General features: G+C 40.9%; 1 long non-coding RNA gene across 1 annotated transcript; it reads left to right on the top strand.

Annotated features, from left to right (window-relative positions):
- Positions 1-8,845: 8,845 nt before the first annotated feature.
- On the top strand, positions 8,846-12,867 carry LOC123395722. The gene is made up of 5 exons (XR_006609816.1): positions 8,846-9,233; positions 9,328-9,622; positions 10,741-10,874; positions 12,020-12,100; positions 12,455-12,867. It is a non-coding gene; the product is annotated as an uncharacterized LOC123395722 (long non-coding RNA).
- The last annotated feature ends 10,562 nt before the right edge of the window (positions 12,868-23,429 follow it).

Genomic DNA, 23,429 nt, shown 5'->3' with positions numbered 1-23,429 from the left:
AACAAACTATGCTTTCAGTCACCAAACAATTGCAATTCATCTTATTTCCATGAAGGGTCTATGTAAGAACATTTGATTTAACAAATTCCACATACTAAACTATCATATAGTCTTCCAAGATTGCTAACACTTAGAGCATATATTTAGAGCAAATGGCATCCGCCGAACACAGAGAAAGATGGGTGCTTAAAGTTTTGCCTCCCAATTTATTTATCATATAGATAATTCTCAACAATAATAATTCATTATCAAATATATTTGAATGGCCATATATGCTTGGATGTCTCCCCACCACATGATGCTTGCCAAGAGAAAAAGGCGAAATATAGGAAACGGTGAAGATCACCATGACTCTTGCATAAAGGTAAGTACTAGAAAGTTAAAGATAGGCCCTTCGCAAAGGGAAGCATTTAATTGCTGAGGTGGCACATGTCAAGCTTTTCAAACAGAGACGGATAATAATTTTGAGCGGTATGCTTTCATTATCAACATGCTAGATACATTATAGGTGGTTCTCAAACAGAATGGTAAAGTTTTTTCTCCCAGTCCACCAATCAATCACACTCCACGGCGAGCCAAATGCACGGGTACCATCCATACAAACAACAATCCGCGGGGAGTTTTGTTTCATTATAATTTGATTTGATATTTTTGAGCATGGGACTGGGCATCCCAAATTCCAGCCACTTTCTCGTGAATGATAGTGAATCAACACATACCGTGAGAATAACTCACCTAGCATGGAAGATACTGACAGCCCCTAGTCACTATATTTAGCGATTCGGGCATACAGAATAGAATATTTTTGAAGGTTTAGAGTTTGACACATGAAAATGTACTTGGAAAGGCGGGTAAATACCGCATATACATAGGTATGGTGGACTCATATGGAACAACTTTGGGTTTAAGGATGTTTGGATGCACAAGTAGTACTTCTACTTGGTGCGGAAGTTTTGGCTAGTATGAGGTAGTAGCAAGCACCACATGTTGGAGGATCCATAACAATATAACTTCTATACGAATATACCCAAGCATAACTCATTACATTGTCATCCTTGACCAACTTGAACTAATTTGCTCAAGTATGAAAATATTTAACGGCTATTCACAATCATATAATATTTCCAAGATAGTATATTTATATGTGAAATCTCTCTTCCTTCAATATTCTTTCATGAATTGTTCAAGTGACCAATGCGGTGTTTGCTAACTTTCAATAAATTTTACTAGCTATACTTCTTATATGTGAAGTCATTACTCCCCAAGGGATAAGCATATAAAACATATATAACATGAGATTTATGATATTCAATTCATTCAACCATTTACTCGTAGGATTTAAGTGAAGCACGAGAGTAAATGACAAAACTACTCCAAAATATTTAAGTGAAGATCAATGAGTAGTCAAACAATCAAGTAGCTATGTGAGGACTTTCTATCTGTATCTCAATAAAGATTTTCAGATCTGAGTATTTTATTTAAAGATCAAGGAAAATAAAAATAGCACTCCCAGAATAGGATGCATCATGCGAACGAATAAAAAATTTGGGCTCAACATAGGGTAACCGATAATTGTTGATGAAGAGGGGTGGGATGCGTAGCATCCCCATGCTTAGGTGCTTGAGAGTTCTTGAAATATTTACTTGGTGTGCCTTGGGCATCCCCAGACTTGAGCTTTTGTATCTCATTCAATCCACTCATATCCCAGTTTCACCTATTCTCAAAAACTTCATCCACACAAAACTTGAAAAGAACTCATGAGATAGGTTAATGCACATAATAATAAATCAACTCTTTATGTACTGCCAAGACAAGTTACACCATAATTTTCAAATATCATCTACTATTTACTAACATTTGCACAATTTATATCTACCAATATAGGCTATGGAAACTATAGGATAAGTAGATAACAAAACTATGACAACAATCTGTCTAAAAAACAGTTTGTAGCAATTTGTTAAACCAGTGTACTTGTGTAACTGACAAAATTTTGAAAATTTAGGAGAAGCTAAAGAATTTGTATTAAAGTACTGTGTTAAAAGTTTAGAAACTTTCCACATTCTAGTAAAATATCATAATTAAAATATTACAAGAGAAGTTTCTGTTTTTGTACAACACACATCACACATGAAATTCAAGAATTCTAAATGCAATTCTTGGAACTTTTTATTGGAGAACAAGATTATAAATAGTATATAACAGAGAACAACAAAATAAAATGATGATACAAGGAAAAATCATATTGTGTGACGAAGAAAAATATAGCTCCAAGTAAGATATACAGGTAATGTTGAAGACGAAAGAGAGGATGCCTTTCGGGGCATCCCCAAGCTTAGGCACTTGAGTCTTCTTTGGATATTACCTTGGGGTCCCTTGGGAATCCCCAAGCTTTGGTTCTTGTCACTCCTTATTATCCTCATATCGGTGTCTCACCCAAAACTTGAAAACTTCAATCAGACAAAACTTAACGGACTTATTATAATACATAATGATCATTCACTTAGGTACTGTCAAGACAAGATTCATAATTGTTCCCTCATGATACCTGCTGTATTATAATATTCCCATAATTTATATCACTTCATATAAGCTATGGGAACACTAAAACAAGCAAACTACGCAAGCAAAATAGAATCTGTCAAAAACAGAACAGTCTGTGAAGATCTGTAGTGTAACCATACTTCCCTGTCTTTTAAATTTCTGAAAATTTAGGATAATCCAGGCAATTTGTATATCAATCATGCGTAAAAAATTCATATAAAAAGCACCTCCTAGTGAATTGACAAAATTCCTGGACTCAGAGCAAATGTTTCTGTTTTTACACACAAACAAGTCAACAATCATCCACACTATCCCAAAGGATTTACTTGGCACTTTATTGAAACAAAAGCTATCAACATGATTACTACAGTGGCTTACTCATGTGAACACATCTACAGTGTCTTACTCATGTGAACACATCAAAATAGAAAGTAAAAGTGTTGCGTTGTCTCCCAAAAAGCGCTTTTCTTTAAAGCCTTTTAGCTAGGCATGATGATTTCAATGATGCTCACATGGGAATAATAATTATAACATGGAAAAGAGCATCATGAATCTCATGACAAGCACATTTAAGTCTAATGCACTTCCTATGCATAGGGATTTTGTGAACAAACAATTTATGGGAGCAAGAATCAACTAGCATAAAAAGGAAAAACAAGCATAAATTCAAAACTTTAGCATCATGAAGCATATGTTCCTACAAGCATATGTTCCTCCCTCCTAATAATTTTCAGTAGCATCATGAAGGAATTCCACAATATAACCAGCGCATAAAGCATTCTTTTCATGATCTACAAGCATAGATATTTTACTACTCGCAACATAAGAAATTTATTCACATCAATAGTAGTGGTAGCAAACTCAACAAAATAACTATCATGTGAAGCATAATACAACTGAAAATTAAAATCATGATGACAAGTTTCATGGTTATCATTATTCTTTATAGCATACATGTCATCACAATAATCATCATAAATAGGATGCATGCTTTCATCATAATAAAGTTTCTCATCAAAACTTGGGGGACTAAACATATGATCTTCATCAAACATAGCATCCCCAAGCTTGTGGCTTTGCATATCGTTAGCGCGTGAATATTCACAGGATTCATACTAACAACAATGCAAGCATGCTCATCATACAAAGATTTAGTGCCAAACATTTTAATAACCTCTTGTTCTCACACTTGAGGACAATTTTCCTTTCCATCATTTTCGCGAAACACATTGAAAAGATGAAGCATATGAGGCAACCTCAATTCCATTTTTTTGTAGTTTTTTATTATAAAACCAAACTAGTGAAAAACAAGAAACTAAAAGATTTAGTTGCAAGATCTAAACATATACATTCAAGCACTCACCTCCCAAGCAACGACGCCAGAAAAGAGCTTTGTTGATGGGATATGAGTGTCGCTTACCTAACCTCCCCGTCAATCGTGCTAGAAAAGAGATTGATGTCTACTATGCAAGCTTCTTCTTGTAGACTCGTGTTCAGCCTCCAAGCACAAATTTTTGTAGGACAGTAGGAAATTTCCCTCAAGTGGATGACCTAAGGTTTATCAATCCATGGGTGGTGTAGGATGAAGATGGTCTCTCTCAAACAACCCTACAATAAAATACAAGAAATCTCTTGTGTCCCCAACACACCCAATACCATGGAAAAATGTATAGGTGCACTAGTTAGCCGAAGAGATGGTGATACAAGTGTAATATGGACGGTAGATATAGGTTTTTGTAATCTGAAAATATAAAAACAGCAGGGTAAGTAATGATAAAAGTGAGCACAAATAGTATTGCAATGCTTAAAAATAAGGCCAAGGGTTAATACTTTCACTAGTGCAAGTTCTCTCAACAATACTGCATAGTTGAATCACATATAAATCCCTCACGTGTGACAAAGATTTCACTCCAAAGTCACAAATAGAGGAGAACAGACAAAGAAATTATTGTAGGGTACAAAACCACCTCAAAATTATCTTTTCCGACCAATCTTATGAGCAGCCCTAAAGTTCATACTAGATACTCCAATAAGTGTCATGAACAGCCCTAAAGTTCATACTAAAATAACACCTTAAGATACACATCAATCAAAACCTAATGTCACCTAGATACTCCAATGTCACCACAAGTACCCATCAGCTTGATTATACGAGATGCATCATACAATTTTAGATTCATCATGTTCAATCCAACACAAACTACTTCAAAGAATGCCTGTCACAGCCCCAGATCTATACTTGATGTCATTGCATTTCATGCATGCATTTCTATTTTTTTATTTTGAAAATGAAATGAGGAGTGATCAAGCCTCATCATTTAAATTTTTTTCAAACAAGAAACATAAAAATTGCTTCAAATTGATAAATGGAAATGTTCCTGATTTTCGAACAAAATATTGGATTGCGATAAAAATGCCAACCAAAATCTTTCATCACAGAAACATTTTATTTTGGACTTTTGTTTCAATCAAACAATTATTTTGAGTGGAATTATATTTTCTATAGATAGAATATAGTTTCGTAAATTCTGAAAATAATTGTGTGGCATTGGATACTTATTTTATGTCACATAATAGTATTTTAGGGTTTTACAAAATGGTTTGATATTTAATTAAAATCAAACACAAAAGTTAGAAAATAGAATAGAAATAAAAGAAAACATAATAAACAAAAACATATTACCTGGCGCTTACCTGGCCCAGCCCAGCCCACCAGCGCCTCCCCTGGTCTTCGTCTTCCCCAAGCAGCTGTGTGGCAGCAGCACAGCGACCGCGGCCACCTCCTGCTTCACGTTGGCGCGCGTTGCCCCGAGCCTATCTACACGCGAGGAGACACCATGGAGCTGCCTCCTTCCATTCCCTCCTTTTCTGGACTCTCTCCCCCTCCTCGAGCTCGCCTTCGCCTTGGATCCGAGAGCCGTCGGCGTCAAATTCGTCGCCTCCGATGCCTCCCCGACCGAGCTGAGCCCATCTTTCCGTCCGCCATGAGCTCCTCTTTATTTTCCCCCTATCCCCGTCGAGCCTGCCTCCTCTAACCACCCTAGCCGCCGGAGCCCGAAGCTCCTCGACGCCAGCCATGTAGCCACCATCGTCGTGGTCCTCTAACAACATGCTCGAGCTTGGGAATGAGCTCCTGGAGCTCCGTAGATGTCGTAGAGCCCCTTGGCCAGCTTGCTTGTGCCCGCGACCCCGTGCCTGGCCATGTCCGGTCCGCTGCCGCCGCTGACCTCGTCACCGGCGTGGATTCCGGCGACCATTTGGTCCACCTCCTCCTTCTCTTGATGCAGTTGAGCCTCAGCTACCCGTAGCACCTCCCCGCGTCTCAAATGGATAGCCCTAGCGGTTTTCCAACGAGCTCCGTCGTGTCTGGTGTCACCGGCGTTGAGCCGCCGATGGTTACGACCCTTTTGACCAAGGGTTTGACTCCCCTGAGCCACAGACACGTGGGACCAGCACCTGGATTAATTAAGTTAAGCGATTAATTGAATTAGTTAATTTATATTAGTAACATAAGTCACTGACGTGTGGACCCTTCGGACTAATAAAGCCCCAATTTAAAACTAAACCTTTTAGTTAAAGCTGAGCCATTGACGTGTGGACCCCACACGTCAGGTTTGACTTTGACCAGGTCAGTTGACCTGCTCACGTCATGCTCACGTAGTGCTAATGCAATAAAACTTTTGTTGTTTAAATCAAATCAGGAAATTTCAGAAAATACTAAAAACTTCTAAAAATCATAGAAATTCAACTGTAACTCCAATGAAAATAATTTATATATGAAACATTATCAGAAAAATCCAAAGAATATGTTTATGGCATTTTCATGTATGTTAGAACAACTTTTGACCTCTGTTTTTGACAAATCAAATTAATGCCATTTAAATAATCATATACGGAGTTTGAATTTGAACCTTTGGCTCAAACTAGATTCATTTAATCCTTATGTTATCTGCATTAGCTCAATCAACCACATTCTACCATGACATGATCATGCACCATAGTGTTGCATTTCTGTGAAGTAAATATCCTTCTTTTTGTGTTTGCTGGTGTTGTTCCCTCTCGGTAGACCATGGTTCCGACGATGTGATCTTGACATTGATGGAGACTCATTGCTATCTTCAGACGTGTCAGGCAAGCAACCCCCCTTGAGCATTCCGATACAATCCTACTCTCTCACTTCTGCTCCCTTTTATTGCATTAAGACAATCACGATTCAACTATTACATGTTCTGGTAGTTGAACCCATTCCTCTCCATGACTTGTTTGTGCCACAATAAATAGTTGAAACCACTTAGCATGAGTAGCAACTGCTTGAGCCTTGTTGTGCTTACTCATCCATGCATGCTTACAATGCATGTTATGCTTAGAGTCGTGTCGGGTCTGATCCATGTAGACGATGAATCAGAATGGTTGTGTTCATGTCTTAAAGTGTGAGGGTAAAAGTGTGAATCCGATTTGGTAAAGGTAGCGATGAGAGGCCTTGTAGGAGTACATGGTAGGTTGTCTCATTGGGACCATCCTTAAGAACTGAGTTATGTGTATGTTATCCAAGATAAGATACTACCACACATTGGGCTCTGGTAACTCGACCTCTCTCGGCTTATTAATCGCCTAGATCTCTTTCCAAGAGTTGCATATAGTTTTTGGTGTTTGTAGGAAAAGTGTTGGCGGTCGTGTTTAGCTCTACCCGACAGGGTAGGCTTCACTAGGTAGATACATAGTGGCACGGTGTACCAAGTGGCACCCGGATGGTGGGCTTGGGAACCCTGCGCACATCGTTTGGGATCGTTAAGGAAACTTCAGTCGGACTTCCTTGCGGGTTCAGTCTCAAATAGGCGATAAACCTGGACTAGGGTCTTGTGTGGTTAACGGTCGTGGCCGACACCCACGCCAGCGCTTCCGCTTGAAGGTTGCCGAGTTGCATGACGTGCATATGGTGATAAGTGGTGAGAGCGTGTGTGAAGAAGTATAGCCCTTTAGGGTGATTTAATCTATTCAAACAGCCACGTCCTTTGATATGGACTACTTGGAAACATTACGTGGTACATAGACAAATTGGAATGGATACTCTAAAATATGCAAGATAAGTGTGAGTGCTATGGATGGCTTTCTCGTAGGGAGACGGGAGTGGATCCATAGTGGTGTATTGATTGGTGAATATGTAGACTCGTGTGCGCTATCCCACGTCAAAGAAAGAACTTGTAGTCGTAGTATAGGTTAGCCAAGAGTCAACAATGGCTTGCTGCAATTAAACTCCACAACCCCTATATTGATACTGATGCATATGTAGATAGTTCTGACGTAACACTACAAGAAATATGGCCATTTGTGACAAAAAATAATGACGGGGGCTAAATTGGTCATAGATCTATGACCAAAATTTACAAAATGGCCACAGAGTGTCTAGGAGGGTCCAAACCCCCCAATCTTGATGACCATATATGTTAAAAGGTCATAATCATGTTGTACAAAATGGTAATAAGGATGTATAACATTGTTCGTAGACAATTTTCCGATCCACTTTGAACAAACGATATCATCATAAGATCTATGCGGCACACGAGGCATGCCCGCTAGGCCCAAAATTTGGCAACTGTGCCTAAGTGCCATGTGTGCATGTCGATTCTGCTTTTGTGTCGAGACCTACCTAATGGAGATAGTATTGACTAGTGGGACCACAAACATGTGTCCCCGCTTGACCCAACCAAGCAATATTATGTGTTGGCTCTAGGTACAAAATTTACGCATTCACTTCGTATTGTCATAAGTTCATCTAAGTATTTTATCTAAAGACCATTACCAATTCAAATATCACATGTTAAGCCAATTTTTTATAAAATATTTTGCTACTTCAAATATGTTTAATGTAGATGTATTTGTATGTTTAACCTTGTTTCATAGCTTTCTAAAGCATACCCCTTCAAGGCGTACTCATAATAAAAAAAATAGGAGGGGCTATACAAAATTTTACTTGTACACAAATGCCATATGGATCTTATTTAAATTTCACAAACATTTATTTTAAAAAATATAGTGGATTGTTTCTCAAGCTATGAGGAAATAATTTATAATTTTATTTTCATGGCAAACAATATTTTAACCCATTTTTGTTTTGACTTTATGCATAGAAACTCCTCATATTAATTTCATTTATTTATTTTTCGATAAAATCAAATAGGATTAATAAGAAATGGATTTTTTTTCCTATGTAACGAGAGCCTACCCATTATTTTTGCCTCCCGCACATATTTTTTCTGATTCCCTCCATCATTTTCACTTTCGTGCAATTTTTTCTCGAGCCGTGCTGGATGCCGTGTCTCGCAAATTCTAACCCTAAGTGTTTCCTCTCCACCCCTCCTCCCCTCATTTGTAGCCGCCGCCGCCACTTCTTCTGGCAACATCGCCCAGATCCACCGCTCACCTCTGCCCAGCGCAAGCCCTTCCGGCTCCCAGCCAATCCCCCACCGCCCCCTGACTCTCGAGACGGTGGTGTGAAGCCTCGCGGCCTTATTCCCCCATAGATCGGTCGTCCTCTAATGACCTCAACCCACCAAATCACGGGCTTCTTCCATCACGCCACCCCCGCAGAAGCAGCCACTCTTAGCAGTCACGGCCGACGTCCTAGTCTTAGCAGTCTCCGCCACGGCCACAGTGTCCCCAACGATCGCGGCTTCATCGTCTCCTCCCTGGTACCATCCCTTCACCCCAGCTCGCCGTCTTCGATTTCCATCTGAATCGCTAAATCCAATCCGAAGCTTTGGTTAACTCCTCTGGTTCTGGCAGGAGAACGGCACGAAGCCGGAGTTCGGGTTGGCGCTGCAGGCCGTCGAGTAGGCGCGCTCCGCCGGCGAGTCACTCCGGAACGTACGGGGTCGAGCTCGAATTTGTGGCCACTTGGATTGGGATATGATGTAGGGATTGGGGAAAGTGACCGATTCCATGCGTGCATGAGCTTGAGGAGATGGGTGTGCTGGAGGACTCTGTCAAGATCCGGTATTCGCTGTTCTCCCGGACGACGGAGACTGCCAGGGTGGTCGCCGGCGTGCTGGGCGTCCCATTCGAGGGTCCTGGCTGGAAGGTGAGTGGCTTAATCCTACTAGATGGAACCTTGTTCAATTTTAAATCAGATGATGGTAATGGGTCGCATGTTAGTTTTAAGTTTCTATATGTCTTCCCTGCATGTGTGCACAGCATAACCATCTGAATGTGTTAGGAAGCAAAGTAATTTCAATCTCATTGTCCTTCATGTTGGTAGTTTGTCTTGTGTACGACAAACTATCCGTACCTCTGAAAATTCCACTTGTGATGCCCCACCTAATAAAGGAAAAAAATGCAGAGTTTCTGTTTCTTAGTATCAAGAGCTACTAATCCTGCCACCTCTTATATTTATAAGGGCGGGTCGACTCATAGAACAGTCCATTGTCTCTTCGGTAGCCCTAGGAAAAGATGAAATTGACGTCATGTTTGCATTCTGTACCTCAGCCCATAGAACAGTACGTACATAGTTACTACATTGTGCCTCACATTGCAATTCTTTTATACTGTATAAAAATATTTAGTTACAGTATATAGCTGATGAAACTTGCACAATATTGTCATTATAAATTCAGTTTAGTTGTAATTTCTTTTGTACTAGGCTGCTGACAGTGGTAAATTCACCTTACTTGCACTTTCTTTACCCCTCACGTGGGTCTCTAAATCCGTGGGTCTTGCCTTCGTTCTTTCCCCCTCGCATGGGTCTCTGAATCCGTGGGTCTTGCCTGAATATGTGCGAAATAGCCTCTCCATATAAGCAGTACTGCATATAAGAGATGTACTACATCAAGATGACTTATATCTGATTTTCCATATTCTACATGTGATGGCTTCCGTATATATATCTGATATTGTATAACTCATTTTCACCAGTTTTGAGAAATTTTGCTTAACAATATAGGCATGGACAAGTGGTGACCTGTAATGTTTATCAAGCAACTAGATGTAATCTTCCCAAGAAAGAAAGAAAAAGTATTTTATTACCTGTCTATAATCGGGGTACATGTGCATGAACCTATTATCGGTTATTATATGCTACCCTTTTTTATTATATGTGACTCGTTGTATATATAGGCTTATCTATGCATTAGTATTTGATGCTCTATCATGTTAGTTTCCTTGTTCTGTTTTTTGAGCCTTAACATCATTTTTTTCTTGCAGGCGGCGATGGCAGGAGTTCCGTATTAGGCAGAGGAAAAAGAGGGGAAGAAAGAAGGCTTGGGCATGAGGGGTTATTGGGTGGTGGTGACCTTCAAGTACCTGCCTCATGGCACCTCACTCTACAGTCGTGGCAAGTGTGTTTGACTTCCACCACTCCAACCTCCTTTATGTTCATGTATATACGCCATCGACCACAAACCCTATATTTATCTGATAAATGATGCTACCATCTTTGAGAATAATAACCGAATATACCATAAATGTAGGAGATATTATAAGTCACCATCATGACAGTATGAAATATATGATGTTCACCAACTTCATCTATTTATAAGTCACCATCAGGACAGTATGAAATATAAGTGTCTTTCCTTACTTCATCAAATTGTGTTTTACGTGAACTCGTCATTTAAGCACTAATGATAGGTATTGACTCCAGCAGTATTTTATATTTGTGGGCCAAGAGAAAAACATACATGTACTTTTTTGGCTCCAGTACGTTACATGCTAATAAAGAACTAGCCTTCTCAAAGAAAATTCAAATGAACTAGCCTTGAACTCTATTTTTCAGATGCCAGCACTTGCTAATCTGCATGAAAGAGCTAACTCGATACGTATGCTAATTATACTTGATAGTCTCATGAAACATCAGTAAAAAACAGCGACCAACTTTTTGTTATGTAACACTTCTTAATTTGTTCATACCTTCCAAATAAGTATTGTATGGAGGAGCGAAAAGGATTCATGCATGCACACTAATTACTATTGATGACATCATACCGACAGAAACTGTAGGAGGACCAACTTTTTTTGCTCATTAGCCACGAGCATAGGGTCTAATTGACGCATAATTTAGTGACTAGGAGGATGAAGTGGAAGGAGAATATCAGAAGAAGAAAACTATAATTGTGCAATTGAAAATAATAATAGATGGAGAAATTTGAAATATTGGTAAACATTATAAAAGCATATAAATAGGCTTTTTTGCGGCAACACATAGGTGTTTAATACTATACAATTATTAAAGCTACACGGGGTTAAAACTTGTTGAACAAAAAAAATGCAAGAACAGACATATGCTTGTTTTTCTTTTCTTATTTATAATGTATGCTTGTTGTATATGCTTTTGCTCGCAATTTATTAGAGCATATGCTTGTTTCTATAGCGTTTTGTCCATATCTAATTAAATCTTGATCCTGTAGTACTTGCTGTTTGAGAAATAGACATTGAGGATCACTTTTTACATATATTTTATGAACCCTGTTGGGATGCTTTGTAGGAGATACTGAACATAATTCCCGACCCGTGACAACCTTTTTTGGCCTTATCTCCATCTCAGAGATCTAGCTTCTATCAAGAGGTGTCTATCAATCCCTTCTACTTGCAAAACAGAAATAATATATGTAGTTCAAATGGTGAAATCCATATAAGTTTTAAGATTATGTCCTGTTAATTGTTCCATTTGCTAGAGAGAGTGATAACTTTAAACTGCTATGGAGCTGATGTAAATTTAGTTGGCCACAATGGCTCATAAGTTTATTCCTTACTACATATATAGGCCATTTAATCTTAATTTAGTGCAAGCTACTATTTTCTCTAGATTGGAGTGCTGATGAGTCACCCAAAAGCTGTTTGCATTCATACAGTAACTTTCCAACTGATACCTACATTATATTGTATCTTTTGATTTTGAATGTGTGTACATGAATTTTAGATGGAAATTTATCGGACTGGGCTGGGAAGATAATGGAGACTGCTACACATGTTCCTTCGTTTCTCCGGAGCAATAAAGAAGATATGGAAGTTGGGTCTTCAATTGTATCACCCACACTTAGTATACACACGTGAATATAGTTACAAGTCAAATCACATATTGTGCTCATTTCACAATGTAATGTAGGACTAGTTAACTATTAGTGATTGTAACATGTTTGATTGAGATCATTTTAGTAATAGTTACTAGATTCTAGGGCTGGAGTTGTAACTGGATGAAGCTTCATTGTAACTGGATTTGTAGTGGAGTTGAAGGCCGAATTATTTTATGTGGTGCATGTTTGTAAAGTTTCTGCAATGGTGCTTATTGCTTAAATGATCGGGACTATTTAACAGAATGTTTTTTCGTTGGAATTATCTACTATGCCTAGTGTATGAAAACTGTGCAAAAATAAGGCCTGCTCCTAGATAAAACTAGTAATGGGCTGAAATATCAAATATTGATCTGAATTGTTGGGCCTGGTCCATTTAGGTGTCTGATTTTTTATTGGGCTAGTAAAATTATGACCTTATTTTTCAGTCATTGGTGATCCGCCACATCATCAGCTTAGCCAATGGTGGGTCATTATCGATCATATTTCTTGTAGTGTAAGTATTGCTGAGTACCTTTGTACTCACGGTTGCTTATTTATGTTTTTGCAGAGGAGACTTTAGTCTCATAATTGGTTCTACACCATGTGATCGACGTTGAACGAAATAGCTTGGGAATCCCAGAGAGAGGTCTGCTTCCTTTGATAGGGTCGTTGTAGCTTTTATGGTTTCTCCAACCACTTTTAGTAGATGTCTATACCCAGACATGTTATGCTTCCTCTGGGTGTTTGTATGACTTGAGTGTTGGATCACGAGACCCCTGTTTGTAACATCATACTATGTTGACTTTTATGAGTCTTTAATGAAATCTTGAGTCATAGAGTTATGTTGTGATGCCATGTTGTATCTACACATATCGTGCATATTGTGTGTATGTTATGAAATGCATTATGTGTGTGGGATTTGACACCTAGTTATGTGCCTTTAGTAGTACTCTTTACGGGGAAATGCCTCTTTGTGCTTCCACCGAGCTTTGGTAGTTTTCTACTGCTCTAGACACATTGATTGAGCGGCATGTATCCTTCTTTGTTGTTGTGTCTGTCCCTTCGGGGAAATGTCATGCTGTGTAACTGAGTCCTTTTAGCTTGCTACGACTCGTCTACACACGCTGAAGACCGACACCTGCTTTGCTGGGTTATGTACGCCTATCCCTATACGGATGTACCACTTAGGTTTATAACTAATCATGTCGACCCGGGTACTTTATCGTTTGAATGCTAGCGACACATTCATATACGTTGGCCAAAAGAAGCAAACGGTCCCGGCCAAGGTAAGGTGGCAGCCGTGGAGTTTACCGTGTGCGAGGCCACAAAGTGATGTGATGTGTTACAGGCTGGGTTCTTATGATTTAGGATCTAGGTCCCGACAGTGCCCCAAAGTTTCTACAAGAGAGTCAAGATGAAAATGTGTGCCAACCCCTATGCATAGATTCCCAAGGTCGCAGAACCTGCAAGTTTATCACCAAAACATACATCAAGTGGATCAATAGAACATCCCATTATCACCACAGTTATCCCATCGCAAGACGTACATCAAGTGTTCTCAAATTCTTAAAGACTCAATCCGATAAGTAAACTTCCAAGAGAAAACTCAATTCATTACAAGAAGGTAGAGAGGGAAAACTCCATGCGATTCATCTACATTAATAAAGCTCGCATTACATCAAGATCGTGCCATCTGAAGAACACGAGAGAGAGAGATCTAACACATAGCTACTGGTTCATACCTCACTTCCGAGGGTGAACTACTCCCTCCTCATAATGGAGATTGTGGAGATGATGAAGATGGCCTTCGGTGATGGTTTCCCCCTCCGGCAGGGTGCCGGAACAGGCTCCCAATTGATTTTTTGTGGCTCTAGAGGATCGTGGCGGAGGAACTCCTAATCTAGGTTTCTTTCTGGGGGTTTTGGGATTTATAGAAATTGTTGGCGTTGGACTCACGTCAAGGGGACTCCCAAGGGACCCACATGCCAGGGGGCGCGCCCCCTAGGCTTGTGACTGCCTCTGAAATCCTCTCCGGTACCTTTTTTCTCTAGTATTTTTTATATTTTCCAAAAATATTCTCCGTAAATTTTCAGCCCATTCTGAGAAATTTTATTTCTGCACAAAACAACACTACGGTAGTTCTGCTGAAAATAGCGTCACTCCGGGTTAGTTCTAATAAAATCATACCAAAATCACATAAAATTATTGTAAACATGGCATGAATACTTCATAACTTATACAAACGTTGGAGGCGTATGAAGCGGGTCCAGGGACGATGCATTTTTCAACTCTAGGTCGATGTTGAAAAACCAAATGAGAAAATGCAAGTATAAGGTGAGATAAAAGTTTTTACGTTCAAGAGAAACACCAAATATTTTTCATAAAACATTTGTTGAATTCGGAGATGGAATGTGGTACATATCTTACAATGCCATAATTATACAATACATCACTCAAGTCGTGCTCACACATACCTGACATGTTATTTAGCTAGCGCACTTCTCGTGCTCCTACATGATGCAACATGACTACTTCTTTTCGGCCTATGAGCACACAATCATATATATCATACAAGCGTCCTGATGCACTGCTACACCATTCCTAGGTGGAGTTGGAGGGAACCTGGATCGACAGGCCCAGGGTAAGTCCCAAACGGGGTGCTCTAGGTGAACGGCACGAGGCGGTGAAGAATGCATGAGGCTAGCAGGTGGAGCAGCTCTAATAGGGGTAGGAGCAATAACTTGATTGCACTCCTCAAACGTAGGCAGCTCGCGGCTAACTGGTTGGACCGACGGTGCGCATGAAGCATAGGAGGAAGGGCATGGTCGAGGTGGCGCAGAATGGAGAAGCTCAATCCTGTTAGGCAGACGTGCCCGAGCAGCCACCGAATCATCCACTAAGTCGTCAAAGGCGGACTCCAGGGCCACGAGGTACTGCACGAGAATCCCAATAGTCTCATCATCCTCTCCTTTAGGGGAGGCAAATTTGTAGTGACTAGTGTACAGAACATGGCATGGGAGTTATTGATAAGGATGTGTCTTCATCACTGGAAGGGTGTCCGTTGAGATGGGAAATCGCCTCCCTGGCAGCCATCTGCATAGTCTGCCTATCTGTAGGGATGGCTCTCCCAACGAAGTGAAGACGGCGGGTCTCGATGCTCCCGCCAATGAACTGCATCGAGGCATGATACATTGTCAGGGTGTCACTAATCCTATGGCGATAAAACATGTACTTTGTGCGAGTCATCGGTCCAACCGCGATCCTGGCAATGACGGAGAGGAGTTGCGACCATCCCGTCAGCTCGTGGCGAGAACCTATGATGGAAAGCCATTGCCAGCAATCTACACAGTAGACAAAAATTTCTTTATAGTCATAACATAAATATATCTTCACTAATGGAAAGATCTCTACACTATGTAGAACACTCAATTAAAATAATAATTTGCTAATCCGATTAGCGATCGCACATAGTGGTTTCCTGTAGTCAGCCTGGCTCTAATACCAAGGTTGTCAGAACCGGTTTCCAAATAATATATGTATCGGTAATCAGCCATGAATGTCACTAGTGCAAAAAGTCATTCACACTAATAAAGCAACTTGATATAAAAAACTAGTAGTACTTAATATTAAACAAGGTAGGTGAAGGACTCTCAATAGTTTATTACAACACACCCAGACTTAGCATAAGGGCAGATATATCAGAGTGGTCATGGGGTAGCTGTCGTATTTTGGGCTCCGTAAAACCATAAGGATTCGAACACATGAGCATGTACGAGGGTCTCTCCCTGCTTCGCCTCGCCTAGCCCGCTACTCGATGGAAACGACGAAGAACTCATTCGAAGGTGAGGTGAACTCAGAACACAGTAGTTTACACAGGTTTGGGCCGCTGGGAAGCGTGAAACCCTACTCCTCCTTTTGGTGGATTGCCTCTCAAGGAGGTTGATGAACGAGGTAATACAGTTTTCTTGAGCCTCCGGAGGCCAAGTGGCTTGGTGTGTTGCTCTAGGGTTACGATGATCCGATTGTTGGAACTATGCCCTAGAGGAAATGATAAAATAGTTATTATTATATTTCCTGTTTCAAGAAAATCGTTTATTATCCATGCTATAATTGTATTGAATGAAAGCATAGATACATGTGTGGATATATAGACAAAACAATGTCCCTAGCAAGCCTCTAGTTCGCTAGCCAGTTGATCAAGGAAGGTTAAGGTTTTCTAACCATACGGAAGTGTTGTCACTTGATAACTAGATCACATCATTAGGAGAATCATGTGATGGACTAGACCCAAACTATGAACGTAGCATGTGATCGTGTCCTTTTATTGCTATTGTTTTCTGCGTGTCAAGTATTCATTCCTATGACCATGAGATCATATAACTCACTGACACCGGAGGAATACCTTGTGTGTATCAAATGTCATAACGTAACTGGGTCACTATAGAGGTGCTCTACACGTATCTCCGAAGGTGTCCGTTGAGTTAGTATGGATCAAGACTGGGATTTGTCACTCCTTGTGACGGAGAGGTATCTCGGGGCCCACTCGGTAATTCAATATCAAAAACAAGCCTTGTAAGCAATGTGACTCAAGTGTAGGTCACGTGATCTTGTATTACATAATGAGTAAAGAGACTTGCCGGTAATGAGATTGAAATAGGTATACGGATACCGACGATCGAATCTCGGGCAAGTAACATACCGAAGGACAAATGGAATGACATACGGGATTATATGAATCCTAGGCACAGAGGTTCAACCGATAAGATCTTCGTAGAATATGTAGGATCCAATATGGACATCCAGCTCCCTCTATTGGATATTGACCGAGGAGTGTCTCTGGTCATGTCTACATAGTTCTCGAACCCGCAGGGTCTGTACACTTAAGGTTCGATGATGTTTTAGTATAGTTGAGTTATATGTGTGGTTATCTAGGCTTGTTCGGAGTCCCGGATGACATCACGGATATCACGAGGGTTTTCGGAATGGTCCGGAAATGAAGATTGGTATATAGGATGGTTTCATTTGGTCACCGGAAAGTTTCGGGCATTACCGGCAGTGTACCAGAAGTGACGAATGGGTTACACGTATTGCCCGGGAGGGGCCCACCTACTCGGGAGTTAACCTAGTGACCCTAGGGTAGCGCACCAGCCCTTAGTGGGCTGGTGAGGCCAGCCCAATAGGGCCATGGCGCCCCAAGTGGAAAATACCAAAGGAAAAGAAAAAACAAGGAAAGCGCGAGGTGGGAAGCAAGGAGGGGACTCCTTCCCCCAAACCGAATTGGGGTGGGAGTGGACCTCCTCCCACTCGGCAGGCGCCCTTGGAGCTCCCTTGATCCCCAAGGCTAGCCCCTCCCCTCCTCCTATATACATTGGTGGTTTCAGGCTTTTTGAGACACAACTTTGCCACATGCAACTCAAACCTATACCACGTAGTTCTTCCTCTAGATCGGACTATTGCGGAGCTCGGGCGGAGCCCTACAGGAGTATATCATCACCACCAATGGAGCGCCGTCACACTGCCGGAGAACTCGTCTAATTCTCCTTCTCTCTTGCTGGATCAAGAAGGCCGAGATCGTCATTGATCTGTACGTGTGCTGAAGGTGGAGGTGCCATCCGTTCGACGCTAGATCGGAACGGATCGTGGGACGATGGTGATTTGAATCACGAAGTTGTACCACTACATCAACCGCGTTTCTTAACGCTTCCCGCTTAGCGATCTACAAAGGTATGTAGATCTAATCTCCTCTCTTAGATGGACATCACCATGATAGGTTTTCGTGTGTGTAGGAATTTTTTTGTTTCCCATGCAACGTTCCCCAACAGTGGTATGAGAGCTAGGGTCATGCATAGATGTTATCTCGAGTAGAACACAAAAGGTTTTTTGGGCGTTGATGTTCGATTTGCTGCCCTATTTAGTCTTTTCTCGATTCGGCGGTAGTGTTGGATTGAAGCGACCCAAACCGACATTACTCGTATGCTTACGAGAGACTGGTTTCATCGAACGACATGCAACTAATTGCATAAAGATGACTGGCAGGTGTCGGTTTCTTCAACTTTAGTTGAATTTCTTTTGACCGAGGCGGTCCTTGGAGAGAGGTTAAATATCAATTTGCACATCTTCGTTGTGGTTTTTGCATAAGTAAGATGCGATCATACTAGATACCCATAGCAACCACGTAAAACATGCAACAACAAATTAGAGGATGTCTAACTTGTTTTTGCAGGGTATGCTTGTGATGTGATATGGCCAAAGACATGATGTGATATATTGGATGTATGACATGATCATGTTGTAGAAGTTAATATCAACTTGCACGTCGATGCTACGACAAACGGCAGGAGCCATAGGGTTGTCTTCACACTAACGTTTGTGTTTGTAGATGCGTTTACTATATTGCTAGGTCATAACGTAGTAGTAATAGCATAGATTGCACGACAACATCGATGGCGGCACGATGATGGAGATCATTGTGTGGCGCCGGTGACAAGAAGATCATGCCGGTGCTTTGGTGATGGAGATCGAGAAGCACAAGATCATGGCCATATCATGTCACTTATGAATTGCATGTCATGTTAATCCTTTTTGGCACCTTATTTTGCTTAGAACGACGGTAGCATTATAAGGTGATCTCTCACTAAAATATCAAGATGAAATTGTGTTCTCCCAGACTGTGCACCGTTGCAACAGTTCGTCGTTTCGAGACACCACGTGATGATCAGGTGTGATAGACTCAACGTTCACATACAACTGGTGCAAAACAGTTGCACACACGGAACACTCAGGTTAAACTTGACGAGCCTAGCATGTGCATACATGGCCTCAGAACACAAGAGACCGAAAGGTCGAGCATGAATCGTGTAGTTGATATGATTAGCATAGAGATGCTTACCACTGAAGCTATACTCAACTCACGTGATGATCGAACTTGAGTTAGTGGATTTGGATCATGTACCACTCAAATGACTAGAGGGGTGTACTTTTTGAGTGGGAGTTTATTAAGTAATTTGATTAGTTAAACTCTAATTATCTTGAACATAGTCTAAGTCCACTTTGCAATATTTTATGTTGTAGATCAATGGCTCACGCATTAGCAACCTTGAATTTCAATACATTCCTAGATAAAGCTAAGTTGAAAGATGATGGAAGCAACTTTGTAGACTGGACACCTAATCTTAGGCTCATCCTACACGCTAGGAAAAAGGATTATGTCCTTGATGCTGCGCTAGGAGATGAACCACCCGCTACGTCTGACCAAGATGTTTTGAATGCTTGGCAATCGCGTAAGGAGGACTACTCAGTAGTTCAATGTGCAGTCTTGTATGGCTTAGAACCGGGACTTCAACGTCGCTTTGAGCGTCACAGAGCATATGAGATGTTCCTAGAGTTGAAGTTCATCTTTCAGAAGAACGCCCAGATTGAGAGGAATGAGACCTCCGATAAATTCTATGCTTGCAAGATGGAGGATAATTCATCTGTCAGTGAACATGTGCCCAAAATGTCTAGGTACTCAAACCGTCTAGCTGAGTTGGGGATTGAACTCCCGCAAGAGGCTATCACTGACATAATTCTTCAATCACTTCCACCTAGCTATAAGAGCTTTGTGTTGAACTATTAGATGCAAGGGATGAACAAATCACCCAGCGAGTTATTTGTGATGTTGAAAGTCGCAGAGTCAGAACTCCGGAAAGAGCATCAAGTGTTGATGGTCAATAAGACCATTGGTTTCAAGAGAAATGGCAAAGGCAAGAAGGGTAACTCCAAGAAGACTGGCAAGCCTGTTGCCAATCCGAGTAAGAAATCCAAGGCTGGAGCTAAGCCGGAAACAGAGTGTTATTATTGGAAGGGAATGGGTCACTCGAAGCGCAACTGCCCCAAGTATTTCGCTGATAAGAAGGACACCAAATAAAAATCAGGTATATTTGATATACATGTTATTGATGTGTACTTAACCAACTCTTGTAGTAGTGCCTAGGTATTTGATACCAGTTCTTTTGCTCATATTTGCAACTTGAAGCAGGAACTGCGGAATAAACGAAGGCTGGCGAAGGATGAAGTGACAATGTGTGTGGGAAATGGTTCCAAGGTTGATGGAATCGCCGTCAGCACAGTCTCACTTCAGTTACCATCAGGATTAGTTATGAACTTAAATAAATGTTATTTAGGGCCTGCGTTAAACATGAACATTATATGTGGATCTTGTTTATTGAGAGACGGTTACTCGTTTAAGTCATAGAATAATGGTTGTTCTATTTCTATGAGTAATATCTTTTATGGTCATGCACCCAATTTGAGAGGTTTGTTCATATTGAATCTTGATAGTGATGATACACATATACATAGCATTGAGACCAAAAGATGTAGAGTTAACAATGATAGCGCCATGTTTTTGTGGCACTCCCGCTTAGGTCATATTGGTGTAAAGCGCATGAAGAAACTCCATTCCGATGGGATTTTGGAGTCACTTGATTTTTAATCACTTGACACGTGCGAACCATGCCTCATGGGCAAGATGACTAAGACTCCATTTTCCGGAACAATGGAGCCTGCATGTGACTTGTTGGAGATCATACATACCGATGTGTGCGGTCCGATGAGTGTGGAGGCGCGCGGCGGATATCGTTATTTTCTCACCTTCACTGACGATTTGAGTAGGTATGGTTATATCTACTTGATGATGCACAAGTCTGAAACATTTGAGAAGTTCAAGCAATTTCAGAGTGAAGTTGAAAATCATCGTAACAAGAAGATCAAGTTCCTATGTTCTAATCGTGGGGGTGAATACCTAAGTTTCGAGTTTGGTGCTCACTTGAGACAATGTGGAATCGTTTCACAGTTAACACCGCCTGGAACACCATAGTGTAATGTTGTGTCCGAACGTCGTAATCGTACTTTGTTAGAAATGGTGTGATCTATGATGTCTCTTACCGATTTGCCGTTACAGTTTTGGGGTTTTGCATTAGAGACAGCTGCATTCACTTTAAATAGGGCACCATCAAGGTCCGTTTAGACGACACCATGTGAGATGTGGTATGGCAAGACGCCAAAGTTGTCGTTTCTTAAAGTTTGGGGATGTGATGCTTATGTCAAAAAGCTTCAGCATGAAAAGCTGGAACCCAAAGAGGAAAAGTGTGTCTTCGTAGGTTACCCAAAGGAGATAGTTGGGTACACCTTCTATCTCAAATCCGAGTGCGAAGTATTTCTTGCTAAGAACGGAGATTTTCTTGAGAAGGAGTTTCTCTGGAAAGAATTGAGTGGCAGGAAGATAGGACTTGAGGAGGTTGTCGAACATCTAATCCCTCTAGATGGTGGCGCAGGGCTGCGGTAAACCTTTGTCGAAGCGAGGCCGATTGAGGAGGAAGTTAATGATGATGATCATGAAACTTCGGATCAAGTTCCTATCTGACCTCGCAGATCGACAAGATCACATACTGCTCTTGAGTGGTACGGTAATCATGTCTTGTCAATTATGTTGTTAGACAACAATGAACCTGCGAATTATGAAGAAGCAATGGTGAGCCCGGATTCCAACAAATGGCTAGAGGCCATGAAGTCCGAGATAGGATATATGTATGAAAAAAAAGTGTGTACTTTGGAAGTATTACTTGAAGACCACAGGGCTATTCAAAACAAATGGATCTTTAAGAAGAAGACACACACGGACGGTAATGTGACCGTTTATAAAGCTCGACTTGTGGCAAAGAGTTTTTCACAAGTTCAAGGAGTTGACTACGATGAGACATTCTCACCGGTAGCGATGCTTAAGTCCGTCCGAATCATGTTACCAATAGCTGCATTTTTAGATTATGAACTCTCGCAGATGGATGTCGAAATGGCATTCCTTAACGGTTTTGTAAAGGAAGAGTTGTATATGATGCAACCCGAAGGTTTTGTCAATCCAGAGAATGCTAACAAAGTATGCAAGCTCTAGCGATCCATTTATGGACTGGTGCAAGTATCTCGGAGTTGGAATAAGCGCTTTGATGAAGTGATCAAAGCGTTTGGGTTTATACAAGTTGTTGGAGAATCTTGTATTTACAAGAAAGTAAGTGGGAGCTCTGTGGCGTTTCTAATATTATATGTGGATGACATATTCCTGATTGGAAACAACATGGAGTTTTTAGAGAGCGTAAAAGATTACTTGAACAAGTGTTTCTCTATGAAGGAACAAGGAGAAGCTGCTTACATTCTAGGCATTAAGATCTATAGGGATAGATCGAGATGCCTGATAGGACTTTCACAAAGCACATACCTTGATAAGTTTTTTAAGAAGTTCAAATTGGAATAGTCCAAGAAGGGGTTGTTGCGAGTATTACATGGTATAAAAGTGATTAAGACTAAGTGTCCAGTAATTGCGGAAGATAGAAAAAAGATGAGTACCGTCCCCTATGCTTCAGCCATAGGGCCTATGATGTATGCAATGTTGTGCACTAGACCGGACTTCAGCCTGGCCATAAGCATGGCAGGTAGGTTCCAAAGTAATCCAGGAATGGATCACTGGACGGCGGTCAATAATATTTTGAAGTACCTGAAAACGACTAAAGAAATGTTTCTCGTTTATGGACGTGACGAAGAGCTCATCGTAAAGGGTTACGTCGACGCAAGCTTTGACACTGATCTGGATGAATCTAAGTCTCAAACCAGATACGTATTTATTCTTAATGGGGTTGCGGTAAGCTGGTGCGGCTCCAAGGAAAGCGTCGTAGCAGATTCTACATGTGAAGTGGAGTAGATGGTTGCCTCGGAGGCAGCTAAGGAGGGTGTGTGGATGAAGCAGTTCATGAAGGATCTTGGAGTCGTGTCGAGCGCACTAAATCCAATAACTCTGTTCTGTGACAACACTTG

The sequence above is a fragment of the Hordeum vulgare genome, chromosome 5H, assembly GCF_904849725.1.
Source record: "Hordeum vulgare subsp. vulgare chromosome 5H, MorexV3_pseudomolecules_assembly, whole genome shotgun sequence".
Lineage (NCBI taxonomy): Eukaryota > Viridiplantae > Streptophyta > Magnoliopsida > Poales > Poaceae > Hordeum > Hordeum vulgare.
This window is presented reverse-complemented; position numbering and strand designations above follow the sequence as displayed.